This window comes from Euprymna scolopes, chromosome 16 (genome assembly GCF_053919585.1).
Source record: "Euprymna scolopes isolate OS-2025 chromosome 16, ASM5391958v1, whole genome shotgun sequence".
NCBI classification, from domain to species: Eukaryota; Metazoa; Mollusca; class Cephalopoda; order Sepiida; family Sepiolidae; genus Euprymna; species Euprymna scolopes.
This window is the reverse complement of record NC_136497.1, coordinates 50,798,003-50,824,329: the sequence shown is the minus strand read 5'-3', so window position 1 is coordinate 50,824,329 and position 26,327 is coordinate 50,798,003. Positions and strand designations below refer to the sequence as shown.

The following is a 26,327-nucleotide window of genomic DNA, read 5'->3' as shown; positions in this document are numbered from 1 at the left end:
TGTGCACACAAAGATAAATGAAACACACTTAAATTCTTTGTATTTACAGAGGGTTCTACAATAATATGACTACCCTCACTCAGAAACTTGGCACTAATAAGCCTCCACTGCATAATCAGAGAAAACCAGGAGCCAATTAACTTTATCGTTGAATTAAAAAAGTTCATACCCAAATCAGTTTGACCACAAAGAACATTTAAAAAATAATTACCACTTAGTTCTAAAGCCAGATCATCACCCAGTGATCCATGCACCCAGAAAATGTCCAATCCATCTGAGAGATGAAATCGAAGAGGAATCAAAGTCTATGGAATCACAAGGAATTATCAGAAAGGTTAATTAAAAAGGTTAGTGAACCAACAGAATGGGTTAGCAGTATAGTGTACATTTGAAAGAAGAATGGAAAATTTTGCCTATGTCTCGACCCAAAGGATCTTAACCGAGTGATCATGAGATGTCATTAGAAGACTTCTACAATGGGGGGGGGGGCTAGCGCACAAGCTGTCAGAGGCTCAACACTTTTCCAAGTTAGACGCTAAGAATGGATATTAGTCCATATCACTTAATGCAGAATCACAATTATTAACAACCTTCCGTTTGGGAGATTCTATTTTCAAAAAATGCCCTTTAGTCTGGTGATGTCCATTCTCTGCATAAATACATCCTGAGACATGATACTTGAAAAATGCCCCGGTACAATTGGACAAATTGTCGGAGATTACATTGACCGAAACGTTGAGAACAACATTGGGAATAATCCAAATAAATATTATCCGATTTTCATCTAAAAAAAATGCCCCCCAAAATAATATCAAATTGGTACAAACGCGAGATATAAAAATATTTTCTTTTGTGTTTAATTAGTAGAGAAAAAAAGTCATTTAACTAAAACATTCGAGCAAGCAGCAAACAATTTTTTTGTGAGTTTTACAGCAGAGAAGGGAAATGAGTTCCAGACACGTGTCATGTCTAGAATAATAATAATAATAGATCATGAGAGCAACGTGACATGCAACGAAATAAAGTTTTATTTGTTTTATACAAAGCCAAAGTTTGAGAATATCATATATCAACACTAAAGATTACATATTAAATGGGGGGGGGTAGTTTCTTGTCGAGACGCTGCTGTAAATTGATCCCCACCCACCCTTACTAGAATCTGAAACATAATGGGCCAACATGCAAGAAATTATTTTGAAATTCACACAAAAACGGTTCATGCAGAAAGTGGAATAATAATTTAAAAATAAATAGTAAAAACTTACAAAAATGGATAAAAAAAAACAAAAACAAAAAAAAAACAACCAAAATTAAAATTGGATCTACAGAAAAAAAAAAAAAAAAAAGGCTTCTAAATCAGCTAGGAAGTTATTTTCAAACCGGTTAAAGAAATAATTTGTTTGATTTTTGTCTTTTTATACATTTCTTTAACTAGTTTGAAAAAAAAACTCCCCTAACTTTGAAAGCCGTTCTTAACATGGGGAGGTTGGGGGTTTTTATACTATGCTGGGACACGTAGTAATTAGTTCTTTCCGGAAGTAATTATTATCTAGTTTAATTTTTTGTTTTTCATGCTTCGGTCATAGTTTAAAATGCTGATTCCTCCCTTTGATTCTCATGACACGACTCACGTCCAGAAAAAAAAAATAAATAAATAAATGGTGTCTATTTTCAGCGATCAATTGTAGTAGTACCTTAAGTTTTAGAAATACAAAATAATAGAGCCAAGTATTTTCAATAATCTATTTTTTAGGCAAAAAGTAAAGATTGATTTTATTTAATTTTCAAATGAAAATTCTCGTGTACAAACTTTGTTTTATTTACTGAATAGAATCCATATTTTTACAACGTTTGGTAACTGAATGTCTACGTTTTTCTTTAATTCTGAAAAACAGGATTCATATTTTTTTATCGCCAAAGAAACGTAAAAAATAATGGTTGATGCTGCAAAGTTTTTGCATGTGCAAAGAAACAGTTGGATGACTTTTGACAAAGATTCTTTCGTTGTGTACATTTTCAGCATCTCAAAACAGACGTCATTCTCATAAGATTGTGTTTTGCTTATTAGTTTTAAAGTTACTTTTAAAAAAAGTTAATTTAAATTGTAGCAACGAGTCGAAGTCAGTATTAAAAAGAAAAAGGCTTCATACGTCAGATACAAGGAAAGACGATGGATCCAATTTAAAAGAAAATGGATATTTAATTATATTTTGTGTTTACATTCGCATTAGCTTATAGGAGAGAAATGTTGTGCATTTCTCTCCTAATAATTACTTAAATAAACACAAGACCAAATGACATTGCTTTTAACAAAACAATAATAAAGGGTTTATTTTAAAAAAGGCGAGATTGTATCTCAAACTGGAGAGAAAGAAAGAAAGTGTAAATGTCTGTTTGAAGGTGTCGTCTGCCATCAGACTGCAGTCGTCAACAAGTAGCAATGGGAGGGGCGAGTGAGAGACGTCTGTATAGGTCGCTTGCTGGCGTCTCTCTGGCGATCGCATCTGAGATCCCAAAGGGCTAAAAATAGTCCAAATCAATGCGGCCTGCCAACCGATTGGTCAGTGTGCCCGAATCACTTCATCCGCTTATAGTAAATAGTGTGTTAACTGCTACAAGCTGATATTTTGGCTTGACGATGAATCCCTTGGAAAAGTCCCTTCTGATTAATGTTTACCAGTTTTAAAATATGCAAACAGATTTGGTGGGAGATATTTTTTCTCACCTGTTTTTGCTCCAAGACAATGGCAAAAAATTAATTACAATAAAGCATACCTCTAAAATTCGACACAAATTTTATTTGTTCTTCGTTGCAACAGAAAGTAAATGCCTAATTTTCTTCTGAATAGAGCTGGTAACACCTCGAGAGGTAATAGTCCTTTATCCTCAGCAGGAACTGGAATTCGGGTTCAGCACTGTTCGAAGATTGGATTAATTACAGCCGTTTGAAGGGTTTGGTATGATGTCTTCTGACAAAAGATTCAATTCTCCACTAGATCAATATCACAGAAGTTCATAAGGAATGTTTATTTGAAGGAAAAGTCATTAATGATAGGCCAATAATCCTGACCTTAAAAAGTCTCTGACATACATATAATAACTTAGCCTAATTATTTAGGCTTTAAAATAAAGTCTCAAGGATACGAAGGGTAGAGGCGCCCAAATGTCTCATATCCAGAGAGAGTTGAGTTCCATGTTCCTTCCTCTACGCCTGCTTGTCTGGAACTGCCTGAAAAAAGAAAACTAATTCAAAAGCCCGCCCCACCCAGCCCGTTGCTCAGTGGTTAAAATCTCAACCAAAGTGGGTGGCTAATCAGGGGCCTGCTTATAATCGTAGAATTTCTCACATTGGCTGTTTTTCAGAATAAAAGAATATTTAAAAACTGGTAAACATTAATCAGAAATAACTTTTCCAGAACACTCGTCATATCAAGCCCAAATATCAGCTGACGTGATTGTAAAAAAACACAGACGAACTTGATGAATGCAATTTTTAAGAATACTGGCAATTCGGAAGCTTCACTCATTGTTCTAAAAAGTTTATAGTGAATAGTTTTATTACATTAACAAAAAAAAAAAGAAAAGTAAAATGTGACGCTATTGTAATTTAAAAATTCGAGTAATTAATTCTAAGAAAAAATAATTTTTTCAACTGTTTTAGTAAAATAGAGTTACCTACCTTAGAATAATTAAGCTTCTAAATTTCATATTTGTTGTAACGTAATTCTAAAACTACAAATCAAATAATCGTCTTTTGAAACGAGAATAAGCGACACTAAAAATGTGCACAAATCCCAACTGTTCCTTTCAATTATTTAAATAAAAATAGCAACGGACAAAAATTGCAAAGGTTTGTTTTGACGAGGTCTCTCTTTAAAAATCTACCAAAAATTCAGTAATTATCTAATCAATATGAAATTTTCGTTGATTATTAAGTGAAGAACAAACTTTATAAAGGTGTAATTGTTTTTTTATATTCTACAGATATTTATATATTTATATTATAGGTATGACACTAATTATTGACACTCATAACAAACAAAAAAAATGCAAGTAAAATCTAATAAAATCAAACTAATTCATCGTAATTTTTTACTCTATATTGAAGAGGAAGGATCGGGGTTTAAATCGCACATTAACATTCATTTTATACTGAATAAAATGAACGAAATTTGATTTGAACAAAATAACCAAAACATAAAAAAATGAGAACTTAACAATGGCGTCGCAGATATACAAAACACGGGTCTTATAAAACATTAAAAAATCTGTGTGTGTGTGGGGGGGGGAGGAAACTTAGTAAAAATATGTATTATGTCTTTTTAAAGTTTTTGTTCAATTATTATTCAAGTGAAATATAACAGTAAAAGTCTTAACTTTGGCTTGAAATATTATGAAAAAGACATGCATGCATAGATATGTATATCCAGAAATATCTCATATTTTAGCAGACATCACATAAAACAATTAACTTCCGGTTTGACATGGAGGCCGTTAATTAAAAAGAAAAAATCCGTTATTAATTTTCAATATCGTAATTTGTAGCCCGAAAAAAGTAGTATTTGAATAATTTTTTTATTAAATTCCTCTTTATTCTAGGAAATATCAATTTTTAGTTACTAAAACTAAGCTTTTTAAAATCTTAACTAAATCCTTAAATATCGGAAACTTATTTTCAATACAAAATTTTTTATTTAATATTAACAGATTGTAAAACGTGCACAAAGAAATTTAATTAACTCTTAAAATCATAATTGTTTCAGTTACTTGGTTTAGAAATTATATTTTTGTTCTGACAAAAGAAATGAGTAACGCTCAATTTCTAAATATATATTTTTTTAATTATTCTCTATTCAAAAACGGCATCGATTAAAAAAATTTTTTTTTATTATTAAAAATAAGATTGTCTGTTTATTCATAAGTTTTAAGACCGAATCTTCCACATTTTTCTTCACGAACCTTGAAAGCTTCAATCATTAAAAAAATAAAAATAAAATAAATAATTTTGTAAATCTTTTGAAATTAGACAGGTAAAAACAGTCAGATGTAAATAATAATTTTTACAGTATCCTACCCAGGAAATAAGGTACTTGTATGGTGAAGTACCCATATGAAAAACAAAGAAAATCTCATCTGTGACGTACATAAGTTATCAAAATCGAAAATCATGTAATATATTCGAGTAGTATGACATTTATATAAAAATCTGGTGCTTCTTCACTATAGCACTCTGATGTAAAAACAAACTCTTATCTGTGACATACAGAAAATTTAACACAACAGAAAATTATATAAATTATTTTAAATATGTGTTATACATTATAAATTGGCAACGTTTATGACCCAAAATTCAGTATATTTTATTTCATCTTTCCAGTATATGTTAATACGTAAAAAAAAAAATAAATAAAAATAAGATGCGAATCCCTCTCCCTCTAAAAATTTTTTTGATAAGATCATGTTGGGGAGGGGGGGAGAGAAAATATGAGCATTTTTTTTTGTATATTATTTTATTTTATATTTAAATACGTCTGTAAAAAAATGAACAAAATTGATCAATTATTTGATTTTTGAGAGAATTTTTAAAATTATGTTTTCATTGTTTAATATTTGCTCTCTTTAGTCAATGCAGGAGAAATTCTTCAAGATTACATATTTTTTTTTTTTTTTTAATTATTATAAAAAAAAATAAGCATTTTCCTTGCAATAAATACAATACTGTAATTATTAGGGCCGTGACAACAATATTCTTTTCATTCTTTTGACTTTCAAGTATATATTCGACACAGTAAGACAGTCAATCAACCGAACCACATCAGTCTATATAAAAACAAGATATTAATGGATATATACTCAAGAGTCAAAACAATGAAAAGAATATGCTGTTGTCATAGCCCTAGTAATTATGTATCAGGATGGGAAACAGACTCATTAATGACTTTAACATGTCTGGTTATCTTCCACTTTGTCGTAAGGACTGACAGACACATGCATGGACTTTGAGTCTATATTCATAACACCCTTCCCATGTCTAGGGAATCTAAACTAGAATCAGACCTTCATATGTTTTAGCTACTTATACTTTCTTTATCGCTCTCCCTCAATCCAAGACTGTATTCTAATCAATCACATCTCTGACAGCATAGATGTAGCACTCTCCCTAGCTGTTAACACCCAAATACATGCATTTGGCAGCTTTAATGTCCACCACAGTAATTGGCTTGGCTTCTTTAACTACACTGACACAGCTGGTAGCATAACACATAACTTTTCTATATCCCATTCCTTGACACAGACAGTAACGTTCCCGACTCAGCTCCCAGATCGTCAGGACTAGTAAGCCTCACTTCTGGACCTATTTCTGACCACAGTTTCTGAGAATTGTGTAACAAATGCCCATTGCCCTCTTGGGAATGCTAATCATGCTGTAATAATGATAAACATCACCCTAAACTCTCAAACCAAAGTTGAAGAGCTATTGCTTAAAACAACGTACTACAATAAGGCTGACTGGGATGCCATCAAGGATCATATCAGAGATGCTCATGGAAAAATATATTTTCTCTTCCTGCTGAACAGTGCACAGATAAAACCACTGAATGGTTCAAAGTGGCAATTGAAGCACATATTCCCACACGTAAATTCTATAGCAAACCCCACTCTCCTCAGAGATTTACTTCTACTTGTACAGCTGCCATTGCTCAAAGGCAGCATGCATACCACAGACTTATCCAACATGAATCCAGTACAAATAGACGAAAGTATATAGAAGCTAGAAATAATTGTAAGGAAATAACCACAGCCAAGAGAGAATATACCGAAACCAGAAAACTAATTGAAGTGCAGAAATTAGGAACTCATGACTTCTAGGAAATCTATAAGAGTGTAGTAAATGATGGACAATCAACAATTCCCCTAATATCCAACAATCTTGAAGTTGTTTGTATGGCTACCGAGAAGGCTAATCTGCTTGCCCGTCGGTTTGCCTCCAAAGTAGAGACTTTATACCCAGCAAACCACTTCCTCCCAGATTTTCCTCTGCGGACAGAAACCATATTAGATGATCTGAAAATTACCCCTTCTCAAGTTATTGATATCATAAAAAATCTAGACACTTCAAAAGCATGTGGACCTGATCTCATCCCTGCTGTGCTATTAAAAAATACTCTGCTGAGGTTGCTCCTGTTCTCTCCAAACTTTTCAACAATTGCCTTAACAAATCTTGCTTTCCTGACTGCTGGAAAATTGCTTCTGTGGTATCAGTTCACAAGAATTTTAGCAAAAGATCTGACCCATTACCCCATTAGCCTCCTCCTTCTTTTCGCCAAAATAAACATATAATTAACCAAGCTCTAGTCCACCACCTCACAGCTGCTAAACTTCCGTCCAACCAACAATATGGGTTTAGGCAAGCCTATTCTACTGCAGATATCCTAATTGTAGTCTTTGAATGTATATACCATGCACTGGATAAAGCAGGGGAGGCTAGAGCAGTAGCCCTAGATATATCTAAGGTTGACAGGGTATAGCATGATGGTCTTCTCACGAAAATCAAATCCTATGGTATTACTAGACGAATACTTAACATAATTAAATCCTTAAATAAGAGAAGAATCCAGGTTGTCTTCAATGGTCACATGTCAAAACAATATGATAGAAATGCGGGTGTACCTCAGGAGTCGATCCTTGGACCTTTATTATTCCTGATATTCATAAATGACCTCCCTGATAAAATTTTCTCGGTTATGAGTATATTTGCTGACGAAACCACGCTCTATAAGACATGAAGGGAAAATGAATGAACATGTATTCAAGGCAATGGCAGAAAAGCTAGAGGAAGACCCCCAGTCTGTTGTGGAATGAAGACAAAAATGGATCATCACATTCAATGCTGCCAAGACTAAGCTTTTTCCTTTAATAACTACAAGAAACCTAACCACTAAAAGCTATGGTTAATGATACATTACCTGAAAGTACTTTGTTTAAACTCCGGGCTTAACGTTCACTGGGAACATGAATTGCATTGCTAAGGCTGCTGCAAAGAAGGTGGGCTCTCTCTACCATACTAGAAAGTTACTTATGCCTAAGAGTATCCTACACCTCTACAAGGCCACCATTTGCCCATGTATGGAGTATTGTTGCTACATTTGGGTTGGTGCATCTACTACTCTTGGACAGGGTTCAAAAGAGAGTTGCCAAACTAATAGGTCCTGCACTATGAGCTAAGCTTCAACCGCTGTCCTATCAAGAAAATGTTGCATCTCTCTGCCTGTTTTACAAGTATTTTAATGGTAGGTGCTTCGATGAACTACAAGCCCTTGCCCTTCCTCAATGTAAATACTCCTGAAAACCTAACAAGTCACAAAATCCCACCCCTACACAGTAGAGATCCCTTGATGTGAGAAAATTTTCTAGTCTAATAGTTTCTTCTCTAGGACTGCTAGACTTTGGAATTCCCTTCCGGGTTCCTGCTTCCCTGACTATATTGACATGTAGAAGTTAAAATGTAAAGTAAACAGATATCTTGCTGCTCAACTCCCTACATAGTACCTCTATAAATTATGTTCCAGATAGTAGTCCCCTGCATCAAAGTGGCACTGCCTATTTTGGGGTGAAAAGTAAAAAAAAATGGTGGGGAAACGTTTTATAACTATTCTGTACCTTCACCTCACAATTTAACAAACAAAAGATACGGTAAAACTTGAATTTAACTCGAAAATACTATTTTAAAAAAAACAAGCAAAAAAACAATACCGTTTCTACGTAAGTACCTTATGTTTCTTCAGATTTCATGCACAATACTTAAACTAATTAAATGAGCAGAAAAGCCATTGAATCTAACCTTCGCAAGTTGGAAATCAATTGCTTTGTATATTTCATTAAAAATATGAGGACTTAAAATAATTGGTTTAAAAATAATTGGTTTAAAACTTTCAGAAGTGAGCGGGGTGGGGAGGAAGGTTCAATGGCCTTTTTGTTTATTTACCATTGATTTTAACTTCAGCACCTTTTTGAAAGATTTCACGCCTCATCTAACCCTTCGTATGCTTAGTGTCATCTGCTATTTTACAGGTTTTCCTGGCTTTATATTCGTAAACTGCTTGGGCCACTTTTGGGATTCGAGCATGCACTTTTTTTTTTTTTACAAGTTTTTAATACATTAATTGTATACTGGAGGGAATAAGAATTAAGATTCATTCATAAAGAATCTTGCTGGTGGACAATTATTCTTATATTGACGGTATTTATTGTTTCCTTTTGTTTATTTACAAACGTGTCTATAAAATCAGCTTGACAAGTAAAGTGGCACCTGTCATGGAAGACACCAAACATTTAGCATGAAATATTTGCGTATTATTTACCTTCTAATATAAGATAAATTGCAAGTAATAACAGCTGCAAGGAAAGTGTGTTCGGGGTTCATCTGTATAACCGTTTTTTTTTTTTTTTTTTTTTTTTTTTTTTTTGTGTGTTTTTTTTTTTTGGTTTTTACTCACGTTCACTTCTAACAAAGCATATCACCACGTGGACGTAAGGGGCTACTCTTTGGACCATGCCTAGGAAAAATTAAGAGGTTGGTTTACGTTACATTTAAACTTCTGCATATCAGTACAATCAGGGAAGCAGGACGAGAATTCCAAAGTCTTGCTGTTCGAGGAATGTATTACAGTAAAAAGCTTTCTGGTATTTAGGGACCTCAACTGAAGAGGTGAGATTTTGTTGCTAAGCGGGTTTGTCGGGAATATGTATGTCGAGGGGACACAAGTGCAACTGTTTGGCAATGTTTAAGAGGCAGGGTCAAAGGCATGGCCAACACAAAATCCTTCAGAAATAAATTTTTAAATTTCTTTGAGGGCGCCGGGGGGGGGGCGGGTTGCAACGGGTTGATGAAATTGGGAGAATGCACATTGTTTTTTTTTCTGGAACTGGGTACAATCATGAACTACGTAAAGTATCTATATTTATAACGGCCACGGTATAATTTATCAATTTCCTTTATATTTTTGAAAGGATGAGTAAATATAAGTGCTGACAGTAAAAAGGTCTGCAAAACATTTCAAATGAACAGTTGCATGAAGATAACCAAAAAGATTTGCAAAAACTAATTCCAACTACTGCAAAAACTTGTTAAAAAGCATCAAAAATATTCACTCAATCTTTGAGTTTTGATCGCAAGGTCTAATAAAATATTGGTCTCCGAAATTGCAAGTGACAGTCATGTTGGGTTTTTTTACTCATTCAATATTTACACATTTTAATCGTGCATTTCTTAGTTTCGATGGGTGAAAATTTTTTTTTTTTTTTTTTTTTTTTTTTTTTTACACGGAATGACTCCTCATGCAATAAAGTTTTAAGATAAGAAACATTTTGAATGCCTTATTTTTCTCATATAATCCGCAAACCATATTTAGCGACATTACTGGAAATTTTTCTTAAAAACATTCGGAAAAAAATATTAAAAAAATAAAATAAAATTTTTACTTATTTTTGTTACATTAAATTAAGGATACTTGTGCATTTATGAACCTGTGATTTCCAGGAAATTACTCTGGAGTGCCCGGGACCCGGCGGATGACGGGAAGAACTGGAAACGGTCAACAAATAGTTTTTTGGGTATTAAGACATTTTCCAATGTATGACCAAATGAATTTCAATAGTCGTCGCCATTCTTTTTGTAATAAGGCTCGCCTAGCCGTTTCCGGTTATTCCCGTTATCTGCTGGGTGGGCACATTCGAGTTACTTCGTGGAAATTGCGAGTTCATAAATGCAGAAGTATCAAAGTCGTTGAAAAATCATATGGTAATTTTTTTACGACGTGCCCAGGCCACTCACTGCCCCACTCCCCACTCCCCCAGCGTATTATAAACACCCCAACCTCCCCATATTAAGAACGGCTTTCGGAATAAACACTCCCTACCTCGAAAGCCATAACATGGGAAGGTTGGGGAAGTGTTTATTCCGAAAGCCGTTCTTAACATGGGGTGTTTGGCGGGGGTGTTTATACTACGCTGGGCCGGGGTAGGTCGTAAAAAAAAAAAAAAATACCAATCATTTTGTTTGGGAAAAAAATATAAATGGTCGCATCTTTCTTACAAATAGCCCCAAATTATAGTATATACCTCACCCCCGCGATCTCTTAGAATCTCGTAGAATTACGTCCCTTAGACGAATCAGTCTTTCTTCATGATTGCCGCATGCCGCAATTAACTAACCCCCTTCTCAAAGGACGAAAAGGTAAAAACTGGGAAGGTGGACTTCTTAGTACTACTTCACAGGACCGTATTTCAGACCGCCAGGGAATTAGGGCACCCCATTGTCGGTTTGATTTCGGTACGAAATCAGATTCGAAGTAGCTAAGATATTCCAACATTCATTTCACTTTAAATAATTTACGTGACTGAAATAGGAATTAACCACATAAAACGTGGAACCATGTGACTTGATCGTGATTCATTTATGAAGAAAATATTAAAACTGATACATCAAATTTTGTCAAGCTCAACGTTTTTCATGATTAACACGGAATTAAAAAATATATATTTTTAGAAAAAAAAAGGGAGGGGGGGAGAAGCTTTAAACAAATCCAAGGTTATGTACGTTTCTATCGAACTAAAAGATATCTCCTCTATAAGATTCGATAACTCTTTATATGGTTGTCAATACATTGAATTAATTTCGCAGTTTTTAAATTACTTTGCAATCTAAGATATAAAAAAAGTTAATTTAATATTGATGCTTAATTTTAATTTGGATCTATCGCCCTTCCCTGTATCTATTATTTAAAAGTTAGGGTTAGTCGAAGTTTTTTTTTTGTTTTTTTGTTTCTACGACGGACAATCCCTAGTTAGTCATGGGAATTGTCAGAGATGTTTACGAATTGAATACCACTTTTCTTCTTTTTTTCAGAAAATTTTTTTTTCAACCTCTTTTTTGGTGTTGTATTGTATGTTTAGTGTTGTGTATCTCTTTCACTCACATTTCTTTTCATGCTTTTCAAATTGCAAATGTCTAATGCCATTTCCAAGACGGATTTGAGATTCTCCGTCAATACCTATTCCTTACAAGTACCCAAAAATTCTCTTCAAATCGGAGCATTTTTAATAATCAACAAAAACAAAAGGTGAAAAAAATATAGAACAAATAAATGTTACCAAAGGCAAGATAAGTTACTCTTCTACCTACTTGGGTGAGGTTTGTTTTGTTAGTGTTAGAGTTTTTTTGGTTCAATCGAAGAATCGATATTAAAATCAAATATTTATACTTTTTTATTTTGGCACTATTGTAGTGTAACTGATCATTACACGCGGAAAAAAAATGCAATGATATTTTGAAACTACGGTTATACTGAAATTCTTAGCTTGAAGATGGCAGTCATTGAAACATTATCTTAACCAAACTAGTTAACTTATTACGGTATTGTTTGGTTATAGAATTATTAATTGGGCAAAGGTGTTATAAAATTATAACTAATTTGGTTGATAATGTTGTTCCAATGTTAGAAATGTTAAAGCTTAAAAGTCCAAGATAACTAAAACTACGAATTAAATAGTCTTTTGAAGAAAGAATTTGGGACGCTGAAAACGTACACAACCCCAAATATGACCGACGTAAATACAGATTATATTATTACTATTTACGTCGGTCGTGCCCAAATCCAATGTAATTTATTCTTTCTTTAGCTGCAGAAAGTTTTTGTTTTTTTTTTACAAAACGTCTTTAAGAAACCTCCCACACGAACAAAATTTCACATCGGCTTGTCTCAAATTCTTTATAGAATTTAGCAAAATAAAACAAAAAAAACTATTTAACAATAGCTTCAGATTTGTCAATATTTCATATTTCAGTTGCATGAATTTTAAGGAGTTCTGATGTTTCAAGAATAGTTGACGAAATCACTTTTGTTATTATTATGGAAGATCAATTTTTTGAAAATAAAAAGTCAGATATGAAATAATTTAAATAAAACTAAGTTGTCTTTTTTATAATGTTAAAAACTGATTGATACTAAATTAATTCTGCAAATTATAGTAGAAGTCTCCTTTAAAAAGAAAGAGCCAATCAAAATATTTAAGGATAACAAATATTATTTTGTATCGTAACCGCGCATCCGTAGTATGAAAAATAGGAACATTTTTGGGACAGGTTTTCCATTCTTTGGTTGAACACGAGAGGAACAAAGTTGGGAACATTAAAGAAAAAAGAAATGTCCTTATTTAAAAATGGAACCTTTAAACGAAACACTTAAAAAGCAATAAAAGACAAAAAAAATATATATATATAGCAAAATCTTAATAGACTTTATTTCTTCGTTTTATCTTTATTGAATGAATTTACTTACCTTGCCCGGTATATTAAGTCAAAGTGTTATTATATAGTAGTCAGTCAACGGAGACAAAAAAGAAAACAAACCACAAAAAAAAAAAACAATTATTATTACGGTAAAATGAAAAGAGTGTGTCTATTTGAATGCAGTATAGATAACATATTTACCTTTAACTGATGATAGCAGTGTGTGTTGCCTTCCGGGTTTTGTTTCGTAAAATGAGATGACCATTAAGAAAGTATAAATCCAATTATCGACATCGTGGGTAAAGCTAAAAAGGCAATGCAAACTAAGTAGAGAGTGAACATGGCAATTGGTGTTGTTGTTGTTGAGCTGCTGCTGATTTGAGTAGGTTTATTAATCATGACGATGGTGATGATTACGTGCCACTATTATTTCCTTAATATAATCGTACTGTTCCTAATCTCTCTCTCTCTCTCTCTCTCTCTCTCTCTCTCTACACGCGCACACACACAACATGTGTGTGTCTGTGTCTGTGTGTATCTGTGTGTGCGTGAGATCGTAAAGTTTCGTAGTATATGAGAAAAGACCAGAGTGCTCATTAACTTGTGCAAGAGCATAATTTGGTCTTCCATCGATTTCATCGAAACAAAACACTACAAACTCAGTTCGCAGAACTAAAAATACCGAATATAATCGCTTCGCTTCTTCTCTTCAGGTGATGTTTGTATACAAATAAATGCATATGTGTGTGTATTTTTCCCCAATTTTCTTATCAGTTTGTTCAAACTGGGGATGGGGCATCCTACCACATGCCAGATATTTACCCGCTATCTCATATTTCAACCAAGAGATCTTTTTAAGTTTCTAACCGTCCTTTTGAGTGCAATTGTTCGAATCTCTCTTGCACCTGGTTCATCGGGTATATTTGCCAGCTAGTTTTTGAAATTCTTTTTCATTGGTCTTTTTTTTTTTTTTTTTTTTTTTTTTACATTTTCACCCCAAACAAGGCACATTGCCACTTTTATGTAGGGGGCTACTATCAAAGACATAAGCTACAGGGGTACTATGTGGGGAGTTGGGCAGCAAAATATCTGTTCACGTTACACTTGAACGTCTGCATGTCAGTACAGTTGGGGAACCAGGAACCCGAAAGGGAATTCCAAAGTCTAGTGATTCTGGGGAAGAAACTACTGGAGTAGAAGTCTCTCTTACATCTAGGGATCTCTACTGTGAAGGGGGTGGGATTTAGCACTTGTTGGGTTTGTTGAGGGTATTTATGTCGAGGGGGTACAAGTGCTTGCAGTTCGTCAGAACATTCACCGTTAAAGTAGTAGAAAAGGCAGAGGGATGCTACATTTCGTCAATGGGACAAAGGCTGAATCCTAGATGACAGTTGAGGACCTATCAGGTTGGCAACTCTCTTTTGAACCTTGTCTAGGAGTGAGAGACTAGTAGCAGATGCACCAGCCCAAATATGACAACAATACTCTATACATGGGTGAATAGCAGCCTTATAGAGGTACAGGATACTTTCAGACGTTAGTAGCTTTCTAGCACGGTAGAGAGAGCCTACCTTCTTCCCAGCGGTCCTAGCAATGCTTTCGATGTAATTGTTCCAATTCATGTTTCCTGTGAATGTTAGGCCGAGGAGTTTAAAAGATGTACTTTCAGATAAAGAGTCTTTGGCCATTGCTATTGGTGGTAGAGAATGTTTCTTGTAATTATTGAAGGAAACAAGTTTTATTTTGGCAGCATTGAATGTGACCATCCATTTTTGTCCTCATTCCACTACAGATTGGAGGTTGTCCTCTAGTGTTTCTGCCATTTTTTTAGATATGTGTTCATTTGTTTTTCTGTTGTGCCTGTTATAGAGCGTGGTATCATCAGCATAGATACCCATCTCACAGACAATTTTGTCAGGGAGGTCATTTATGAATATTAGGAATAATAGAGGTTCAAGGATAGACCCTTGAGGCACTCCCGCATTTATATCATATTGTTTAGATGTACGACCGTCGAAGACAACCTGAATTTTTCTCTTATCTAAGAAGGATTTAATTATGTTAAGTATTCTTCCAGTGATACCATATGATCTGATTTTCCTGGGAAGACCTTCATGCCATACCCTGTCAAAAGCCTTAGATATATCTAGAGCTACCGCTCTACCCTCCCCTGCTTTGTCCAGTGAATGGTATATATGTTCAGAGATTACAGTTAGGATGTCTGCTGTGGAATGGGCTTGCCTAAATCCATATTGTTAGTCGGTCAGAAGTTTAGCATATCTAAGATGATGGACTAGAGCTTGGTTTGTTCCTATGTGTTTGTGTGTTGGGTGGTAAATAATTGTTATTCCCGATATAAATTATTATCAGCGAAAATACAGTAGGAAAATTATTTAAACAAAAAATATATTTTGGTTTCCTACTCATTTGTGACTTGTTTATGTTGAAAAATAATATTTAAAAGTTTGTATGAATACTGATTTTAAGCAGAGTAGCTATTTTTATTTACATTACTGACTAAAACAAAAATGGTTACTGTGCTAAGAATTGATACTTACGTGAATGTTAGATATAATTTCTATTAAATGGCAGTTTTAATGCAAATAGGTTACAAGTGACAAACCAGAGTAAACTGTTTTTTGACTAATTTTACAACGGTACACGGTGGAACGATAAAATTGTCGCCCAGAAAAGACATGATTCCATTTCCGTTTGATGAAAACCAGTTTCCTTTTTTTGTTGTACACCATCTACTAGTTGGCCAGTTGTGTACAAATCCCAAGAGCGATAGGAGCCTTCTGTTATGACCATTGCCAGCACCTTCACAATGCATAGCTGGATTTCCATGAATAACAGGGACGTTCCCGGAGTGATGAAAACAAAGTTTCCGGCCACAGTTATGGTCTTTGGTGTGGTTTCAAGCGAGGACCACATCATGCCACCTCACATCTTCAAAGTTAGCTTGAAAATCAACACCAAAGCGTATCTGGATGTGCTGAAGAGTGTGGTGATCCCCTGATGCAATAAGGTGGCCACTGGCAGAACCTGGGTATGGCATCAGGACTCGGCACCAACCCACAATGTTTGGTCATACATTAAGAACATCACCAACATGACCCCCTACAACACCAAAACCAGCCTTTACGCTGCCATCCACCAAGTATTTTCCAAACTCCTGCCAATGCTTGTGAAAAAGGCATGCTCCTAATTCTGAACCCGTATCGAGGCAGTGATTGAAGCTGAAGGCCTCAATCATTGCCTCAATGTCGTTACTGCTGCTGCTACAAGGTGTTATTGGTAATAGAATATGTTCAAAAGTCTGAACGAGGAAAATGTTGGAGAATGAAAATGTAGAATAAATGTTTCATTTGTATTTGAACAGTGAAGAGTTCATAATAGAAGAATGTTCATTCGTAAGTTTGTTTAGTTAAAGGTAGGTCAAGATCATGAGTGTTCGTAAGAACCTGTGTGTGGATTACAATGGTATGAGTCCATGTTGGATATGGGTGTTTTCTTGTCAATGCCATAGCTGGTGGTTTAGCCAGTTTGGTTTTTGTTCCAAAAGAGAAGTTTAGGAGTTGAACAAAGTGATGTGGAAGAGTCAGATTGCTGTGCCATCTCCTTGTTAAATGAGAAAGGAAAGTTGTGAGCACTGTTTTTTTTTATAACCCCTGGGTTATAAAATCTTAGTTTGCATGAGAAATTGTTTTTAATTTGAGCAGATGAGAAATGAAGTTAAATGTTTCTTGTTGTTTTAAAATAAGAAAGAAAATATCCCACCCCCTCAAAAAAAATAAATTAAAGAAAATGTTGAAAAATGGAGACTTCAAATATTTCATTGCTAATATTGGAATGGACAAATCAAAATGAACATTAAGCCTAGAGCAAATCGTGGCTGATTTTACATTTTTGTTATTGATTATTATTGACAATGTGTGAGGTGGGTGAGGGATGTGACGCACAAGAACATCTAACTGAGCACAGAATGAAAGGGTAAAGAGGTTTTTAAGAATACTGTTGCAATATTTTGGTGTTTTTAATGGGGTATGATCCCACACAGTCGGACGATTCTATTTATAAACGATGCTGCTAAGAACTGACGAATCAAATTAATTCACGTTCTGCTACCAACCAATCAGAAACCAGAATTGCTTCATAAATATTAAACCTTTTCTGGAGCAATTTCACATGTTCTTTTCCGTCTCGACATGGTAAGAATATTTTGTTCTGTGGAACTGTCTACTACAAACAAGTCACCTCCCAGGACTTGTGTGTAACAGCGAACCATCTGAAACTGTTCTGAAACTAAAAATGGCTTACACTTCTAGAGGTTATGGGCCCAGCACGAATCCACAAATATCATGAAATTTAAAAATACACACATAAAAACACCAAAATCGAATTATACCCATGCCAGGAATAAAAAACGCAACTTTGCTAAAGGCAAGTTTTTTCCTAAGAAAAGTACAAAAATTATTTGCTATAATTGTGGACGATCTAATCACAAGAGTTTCCTATGTAGATACAGGACTCAAAATGGCGACTACATTAAAAATGTAGAGAGCTCTGTTAGCGAACATACATTTTTATTTTCGTGTACATTTGATGCTTCAACAAACAATAATAATTTTCTTGTCGATTGTGGGGCCACGGCACATGTGATTACAAAGGAATCTGATTTTATCAATTTTGATCCCAACTTTAAGCCACAAAATCATTTTGTAGAACTAGCTGATAGGAGTCGAGTCAATGATATCGTTTTGAAAAGAGGCAATGCGAAAATCTCGCTAAAGAACAATAAAGGTGAACTGTGTTTCTGTATTCTAGAAAACGCTTTTCTAATCCCAAAATTTAAACAAAATATATTTCCTGTACAAGCTGCCACAAAACAAGGTGCAAATATAGACTTTAGCCCCAATAAATCAAAACTGGTATACCCGAATGGAACTGTATTCGACATTAAAGAAAATGGAAGACTATCTTATTTAAATAGCGTAGTCCCATCAAAAACCGCCTGCCATGATCTACAGACATGGCATAAAATTCTTGGACACTGCAATATTCCTGATATCAAAAAGTTGCCGACTGTAGTTGATGGAATGCAAATACAAACATCAAAAACCTTCAACTGCGACGTCTGTACGCAAGGGAAAATGACAAACTATCAAAACAAGATACCAGACAAAAAGGCCAAAAAAATCCTATCAATGGTGCATTGTGACTTGAACGGTCCTGTAGAACCGATGGCAAGAGAACATTATAGATATGTGTTGAATTTCGTAGATGACCATTCAGGTTTAATAATGGTTTACTTTTTAAAGAACAAATCTGATACCCTGCTAGCAACTAAGAAATATCTAGCCGACATGGCCCCCTATGGTGAAATCAAGTGTATTCGCTCTGACAACGGTATGGAATTCACCAATAAAGACTTTGAACTTTTACTAATTAACCATCATATCAGGCATAAAACATCAGCTCCTAGATCGCCACACCAAAACGGGACTGCTGAACGTGCGTGGCGGACACTTTTTGAAATGGCAAGATGCCTACTCATTGAATCAAAACTCCCTAAAAACCTCTGGACGTATGCACTTATGGCGGCAGCCTATATACACAACAGGTACTTTAACAAAACACTATCTAAAACTCCATATGAATCTTTCTGCGGTAAAAAAAACAAATTTAAGCAGAATGCATATATTTGGTTCAACTTGCTTCGCATATATAGAGAAAAAGAGTAAATTGAATATTAAAGCCGACAGAGGTATATTTCTTGGATACGATAAAAACAGTCCAGCCAATTTAATATTCTTTCCCGAAAAAAATAAAATAAAAAGAATCCGGTGTGTAAAATTCACAGACACGTTTAATTTTACAGATGAAAAATCGTCATATGAAGAAGATGAAATCATATTACCTCAAATAATTAAAACAAACTAAAACGACAGAGACAAGAGTGCCCATGATGATGATGATGATGATGATGATGATGATGATAAAGTTGAAAGATATCCCAAAAGAAATAGAAGACGACCCGATTTTTTTGTGGTCGACAATATAAAAGATTATCAAATCGACTATTGCTATTCAATGGAAAATGCGCCAAAAAGCTTCAACGAAGCAATTAATTCAGAACATTGTGATGAATGGAAAATTGCCATGAAAAAAGAAATAGATGCCTTAACCGAAAATGATACCTATACGGTAGTGCCTCTCCCAAGAGATAAACATGCTATTTCTACCAGATGGGTTTTTACAAAAAAGAGTGCAGCATCAGGCGTAGAACAGTACAAAGCAAGATTTGTTGCTAAAGGGTACTCTCAGATTTACGGTAAAGAATACTTTTCTACGTTTTCACCGACCACAAACCTAACGACAATCAGAATTTTACTGCAAGTCGCATCACAATATGACCTAAACATCCATCAAATGGACGTAAAAAATGCTTATTTGAATGCCCCAATAGACTGTGAAATTTATATTACCCCTCCAGAGGGATTTATAATGAAAAATAAAAATAGCGTGTGGTGACTTAACAAGTCATTATATGGTCTAAAGCAGAGTGCTCAGTGTTGGAACACAGTATTTCATGATTATATTATTAAACAACAATTTAGACAATGCGCTGTAGACCCCTATTTATATACCCAACACAAAGATGATAAACTACTGATTTTGGTCTTGTGGGTCGATGATATTTTAATCGCATCAAATTGTGACATAATGTTAACTGATGTTAAGAACAAATTAAGTAAAAGATTCAAAATGACCGATCTTGGAAACGTTCCTGGTTTCTGGGGATAGAATTTACTCAAAGCAAAGGACTTGTTACGATGACTCAATCGAGATACATCGACAAAATACTATTAAAATTTGGAATGGGAGAGTGCAAGAAACGCTCTACACCAGTTGAAAATGATATTAATAAAAATATACACACAGAATCTGAAATAATAAATGACACACAATATCGCAAAATTATAGGTAGTCTTATATATTTAATGACTGCAACCAGGCCCGACATATATAACAAAACTGTCACAAAAATTATCACGACCGACAATGAAAGATTTAAACAGAGCTAAACAAGTCCTACGTTATTTAAAAGGAACTAAAGAACAAACTCAAGGGACTTCCCCATTACAAAAAATAGGGAGGATGTTGCAATATTTTGGTGTTTTTAATGGGGTAGTTATTTAAATGCTGCCCACCTCAGCATTATTTGGCACAAGGCCTGGAAAGTGGGAACCCTGCAGGCTCCCCTAAAGGAGGGGCACTCCTGCAATTTTAAAAATTGCCTGAGTACCCCCGTCGGCACCAAGCAATAAACTTGCCCCACCGGAAAGCCCGGTGGCAAGGCCTGGGAGGGTGGACCTCCTAGGTATTACCCAGGCGGTGTACCTCAGTCCAACAGGTGCTGGGACGGTTCCCGGCCCCTCACCTGTTGGGCTGAGTGTCAAGTGACGAATCCTTGACTTGTACTACCCTGTCTCCCTGCACATCCCATCAAAACAGTGTTTTTAATGGGGTATGATCTCACACAGTTGGACAATTCTATTTATAAACGATGCTACTAAGAACTGCTGAATCAAATTAATTCACGTTCTGCTACCAACTAATCAGAAACCAGAATTGCTTCATAAATATTAAACCTTTTCTGGAGCAATTTCACATGTTCTTTTCTGTCTCGACATGGTAAGAATATTTTGTTCTGTGGAACTGTCTACTACAAACAAGTCACCTCCCAGGACTTGTGTGTAACAGCGAACCATCTGAAACTGTTCTGAAACTAAAAATGGCTTACACTTCTAGAAATACAATCGAACTGTAGTAAATAAAATTGAATCAGGATACTACTGGTACCCTTGTTTTTACGGGGCAGCAAACAGCATCTCCAAAAATTAAAAAAAAAAAAAAAAAGAGGCGACTAGCTTTTAACTGAAAAACTTGGAGAGACCAATGAATCAAGGGTTACCAGTCTTCAATAAACACTGCTTTCAATTAATACCAGTTATCACAATGGTGAGTGAGCTTATAACATAAACCAACTAGAATTGGGTGGCAGGCTAGTTGCAAAACTAACTGTCTGAAAAGCAAAACGAATAATTTGCATAATCAAATGCATATTCAGACAGCATGCTACAAAGTGTAAAAACAAAACACGACTACAGAAGAGAAGATAGCTTTGACTATAACAAAGAATGCAGAAGATGTCACGGTTTTATAGTACTTTGAAAATTGCTGCCTTACATAAAACACACACACAAGAAAACATGAAACATGACACAAATAAAATGACACAATGAAGCTCATATACAGCCTGAATGCTGAAAAAAAAAACAAAAAAAAAACATAGCTTACTGAGCAGAAAACGTGTTAAATTATGAAGAGTACTTGTATCTGTACGCCACACATTAAGATAACAGTAAAAACAGTGAAGAAATATTTCTCAGTATAAATTGTGAGAACATGAAATTAGACACTGGAGTTGACTTGTCTTTAACTGACAAACTTTGGAAGATAAATGGACCAAAAGCTACCAGTCTTCAATGAACACTGTCTTCAATAAACACTAATTATTGCAATGTTTTTGTTAATTTTTTGGAGTTTGAAACGATTTTTATTGGTTGGAAAATATTTTGAGTTAACACGTTCTCGTGAAAACTAACTTGCTTTTGAAATGATGATGAGGGAAATCCTAACGAAGCAGAGAAAGAAAAAGAGTATTAATTTGAGCCATTTGCTTTTTAGTATCAGTCTGAATCACATCTTGATGTTAAAATTTAATGCCAAACTGCCATGAAAGTTGTGAAAAGGAAAGAAAAGAAAAGAGTAAGCTGAATGAACGAAGAAAAAAAGGAGTAGCTTATATCAAGTCAGTAACTTTCCTATGCCCATTCATCTCATACATCAATTTTTAATCTCCCACAAATGAATGAATTACCAAGAAAATTTAAAAAAAACTGAAATGTGCAAAAGAAAAAAAAACCCTGATTAGCAAACTTTATTTCACACTGAAGATAACCATTGAAATCATATTGTTATAAGCAGTTATAACAAAAGATACTAAAATATGAAAAAAAAGCAATAAAATAATCTGACACAGTCTGTAATGTGCGGTAACTGTGGCAAAGGTGCAGGAAGGACATCTCGCTCATCAAGTCACCAAAAGAATTTTCGTGCGGTGACATGCATTGTATGTGGGCGTAGGTAGGTTCAGCTGTAGCATGATTTGATTCTGGACCTCAAGAAGATGGTTGGCGATATCATAGAGTAAAAAAAAAAAAAAAAAAACACACACACACACACACGCATGCACGCACACACACACACACGTAATAAAAATTAAGCCAAAAATAAATTTTCAATGGTTAAACAAATCTATCTAGATAAAAAAAAAAACTCTACCCGGTTAACAGAAGCAAGCACTAACACACACACACACATACATGCCACCAGTCATCATCTCGAGGGCAGGATCAAATCACACTGCGGCTGGGCCTGCCTACGCTCAAATGTATGTCGCCATGTGAATTCTTTTGGTGACTGGTGAGCAAGATGTCCTCTCTGTACCTTTGTCATAGATACCACACATTCCAGAGATGCCAAAGAAGTTGGAACATATCATGAGGTAACTGTAAGAAATACAAGACAGCATATTACAAGTTATAGAATAGAAAACATGGGTAAAATAGAGACAATAGCTTTAACTATAACAAAGAATACAGAATATGCCAATTATTATCCGACATAAACTGCACCTGCGGTAAAACATAAAATATGGTACAAATAAAATGAGAGAATGATACTGCACATTAAAAGAACAGAAATAAGAGTGTAGAAATATTTGCTAATATAACTTGCAAAGACATGAGAGTAACCATTGGAGAAAATGGAAATATAATACTATTTGTATCATTTGGATTCTTCAGACTATTGTTGTCATCTTGCGTAATATTTTCACATTTCAGTCAATGTAACTTTCTTCAGGTGTATTTTGTTAAAATCAGGAATCCTTCTCTCAAACTCTGGAATCTGCACAGAATTTCAAATGAAACTCTTTATTTAATCCCTGGGGGTAGCATGCTCTCATTCTGTCAGCCACGACTGGGTAGAAGTCCCAAGCAATTTACACTTGTATTTTGAGTATTGCCCACACTGATGATTGAACATTTGACCTCCAGAAGAGTGTAACTTAATACCGTTCTGCAATTTTCGTTTAGCTTTATAGATAGATTATAATAATATAACAGATTTATAAATAGAGAGTAAGGGAAATTGCTGACAGTGGCTGCACAAGTTCTTTTTTCTCTGGAAAACAGTTTTTCTACATACAAAGTATCTAATGCACTTTCAAATTGGTAAGTGTTCGTTTTTTTTTGGGGGGGGGGGTCTTTTTTGTTACAATCCCTGAATCATTGATGAAAACACACACAAAAAAAAAAAAACGAGTAGTGAAAAAAGGGGAGATAACTATTCTATGAACTGCACGAAAATATGCTAATAATATTGTTTGATAATGCTAAAAATCAAATACAAAACTTCATAGAAATAAGATTGACAAATAATACTAGGCATAAGATAATGCATACAATCATGATTGATGAAGAAAAACTGTAGTTTAAAGACAAGTATAAATCATAAAAGACCTTGGAACTCAATATGCAGGCAGATGTTAAAGTATCAGAAATTATTATAACAAGAAACAGATTCATATTATTTGAATTATTTGGATTACTTTTCTCATCTTGGGTGTTATTCACATAATGTTTTGGTTGATGTAACCTCCGACCTTCTTCAGGTGTATGTTGTCAAACTCGAGAATCTGCATGGAATTTCCAATAGAACTATTTATTTACTTTACAGGGGTAGCATGTTCTCGTTCTGTCAGCCATGACTTGGTAAAAGTCATAAGTAATTTGTAATTGCATTTTGAGTGTCGCCCACACTGAGAATTGAACCTTTAACCTCCAGAAGTATGTAACTAACAACTAAATTTTACCGAGTACTTTATTCACTACACCATAGGTCCTTGCGGACATCAACTGAAATGTTGTGAAAATAACAACCAAGATGAGAAAAGCAGTCCGAAGAATTCAAATAATATGAATAATCAATCTTCATCTAAAAAATTCCGAAACATAAATGTATAAACTTAATATATCATGTATGCGTAGACTTTATCATTACTTTTGACTTTACCTATTTCTGTGGCAAATGAAAAACAATCCCAACTCCAAACAGAAATTTAGGAAATAGTCATGATTTAAAAAAAAAAATGTTTTAAAATTGATTACATGTCTTTAAAAATGTAATCTGATCTTGAAGTGGGTGATCATTTTACATTGATTTTATATACAAAACTTATGCCTCACTCTAAAGTCTAAAATAATTTTTTTTTTCTGTTCTATTTTACCATCATAATTTTGCGGGTTGTTTACATGTAATCTTCTAAAAAAAAAAAAAGTAGAATCTTTTTTTTTTTTTTCTGGGTGAACTAGTATTAAATAGCAAATAATTCTAAATTACGAAAACTAGCAAAAATATCTGACTGGAGGGAACATATTTTTCTTAACCTGAGAGGATGGTATAATGATGAACAAATATATACTATGCTGTGCCTCCAAAGGAGGAGGTAATTCGTGGGAGGATGGTCTCATGACAACACAGCAAATACTACACTACCTCCTTAAAAAGCAGAGGAAAGTAATCGCTACAATGCCCTCAAAAGACAAAGAGTATTAATTTGAGCCATTTGCTTTTTAGTATCAGTCTGAATCACATCTTGATGTTAAAATTTAATGCCAAACTGCCATGAAAGTTGTGAAAAGGAAAGAAAAGAAAAGAGTAAGCTGAATGAACGAAGAAAAAAAGGAGTAGCTGTAGGGGCAGCTGCGTGTGTAATTTTGAGGCAAGAGTTGCACAATCTCCAACCACACTTTTTCTAAATCGGCACTACTTGAGTCCAGTGGCAAGGAGAAGTCCAGGATGATTGGAAACAATGCCAAGATAAGCAGAGAGCACATACAGCATTTGGAAGACCCAAATGGCCACCCATCTGGTACTGGCCAGGCTCATCATTGCTTAACTTCAGTTATCTGACAGGAACTGGTGTGTCAAACATGATCATGTCGTCATCACTGGGATGATATCATGACAAAAGAACATATACTATAATACCCCTGCACCCCAAATTGAACGTTGACACACAGTACATTAGTCTGATGAAAATAATATAGAAAAAAACTGAATTGAGCATTATTAGCAGAAGTAGATGTATAGTTTCTGCTTAAGGCAGACAGATACCAAATCTCCATTACTAAAAGATAGATATATTTTAATAATTGAGAAATTGATGTGATGTTTATTTAAAGCCGTTTTTTTTTTGCTGACGTTTGTTTATTTAATTATTTATTTAATAATAATAATAATAATAATAATAATAATAATAATAATATGATGATGATGATGATTTTCCTTTTTTCTCTTATTCAGTCTCGTCAATGTCTCGTTCTATAAGGAAGAAATGAGAGTTAATCGATAGTCTCAATCATTTTGATGTCAATATTTTTCATCATTTGTCAGACAATAAGCATCCACTTTCGTTGTTATGACTACATTTCTTGTTTCCTTATTACTTTTGCTTTCATGTTTTCACGATGGCTTAAGGGAATGTACCTATCATCTACACTCGCCCCCCCCCCACCGCCTAAAGTTTCTATTTATTTTTTTAGGGAAAAAATACTTAATTTTGGTAATTTTAAAAGAGAAAAAATCACAGTCCCCCCTCTCTCTCTCTCTCTCTCTTTCTCTCTCACATGCATACATGCACGAAACTGAGTGTTGATTTTCTTTGTGACTTACATGTAGTAGGAAAAAAGAATTAAACAGTTTTCAAAAATTCACTCATAATCTACAAATGCATTTATTTAGCTACTAGCAGACCCGTTTCCTGGCGTTGCCCAGGGTAATTTTTAAAAAATAATAAAAAATAATAAGTATTTTTTTGTAACACACACACACACACACACAC

General features: G+C 34.5%; 1 protein-coding gene and 1 long non-coding RNA gene across 2 annotated transcripts in view; one reads left to right on the top strand and one right to left on the bottom strand.

Moving 5' to 3' along the window:
- Window positions 1-13,671, bottom strand: part of LOC145295948 (uncharacterized) — a 100,414-nt gene extending 86,743 nt beyond the window's left edge. Inside the window, exon 1 of the long non-coding RNA XR_013869922.1 lies at window positions 13,493-13,671. This is a non-coding gene — a long non-coding RNA (uncharacterized LOC145295948). The remainder of the gene's footprint in view (window positions 1-13,492) is intronic.
- Window positions 1-26,327, top strand: part of LOC145295947 (tRNA-uridine aminocarboxypropyltransferase 1-like) — a 97,322-nt gene that overhangs the window by 17,306 nt on the left and 53,689 nt on the right. The window lies entirely within an intron of this gene.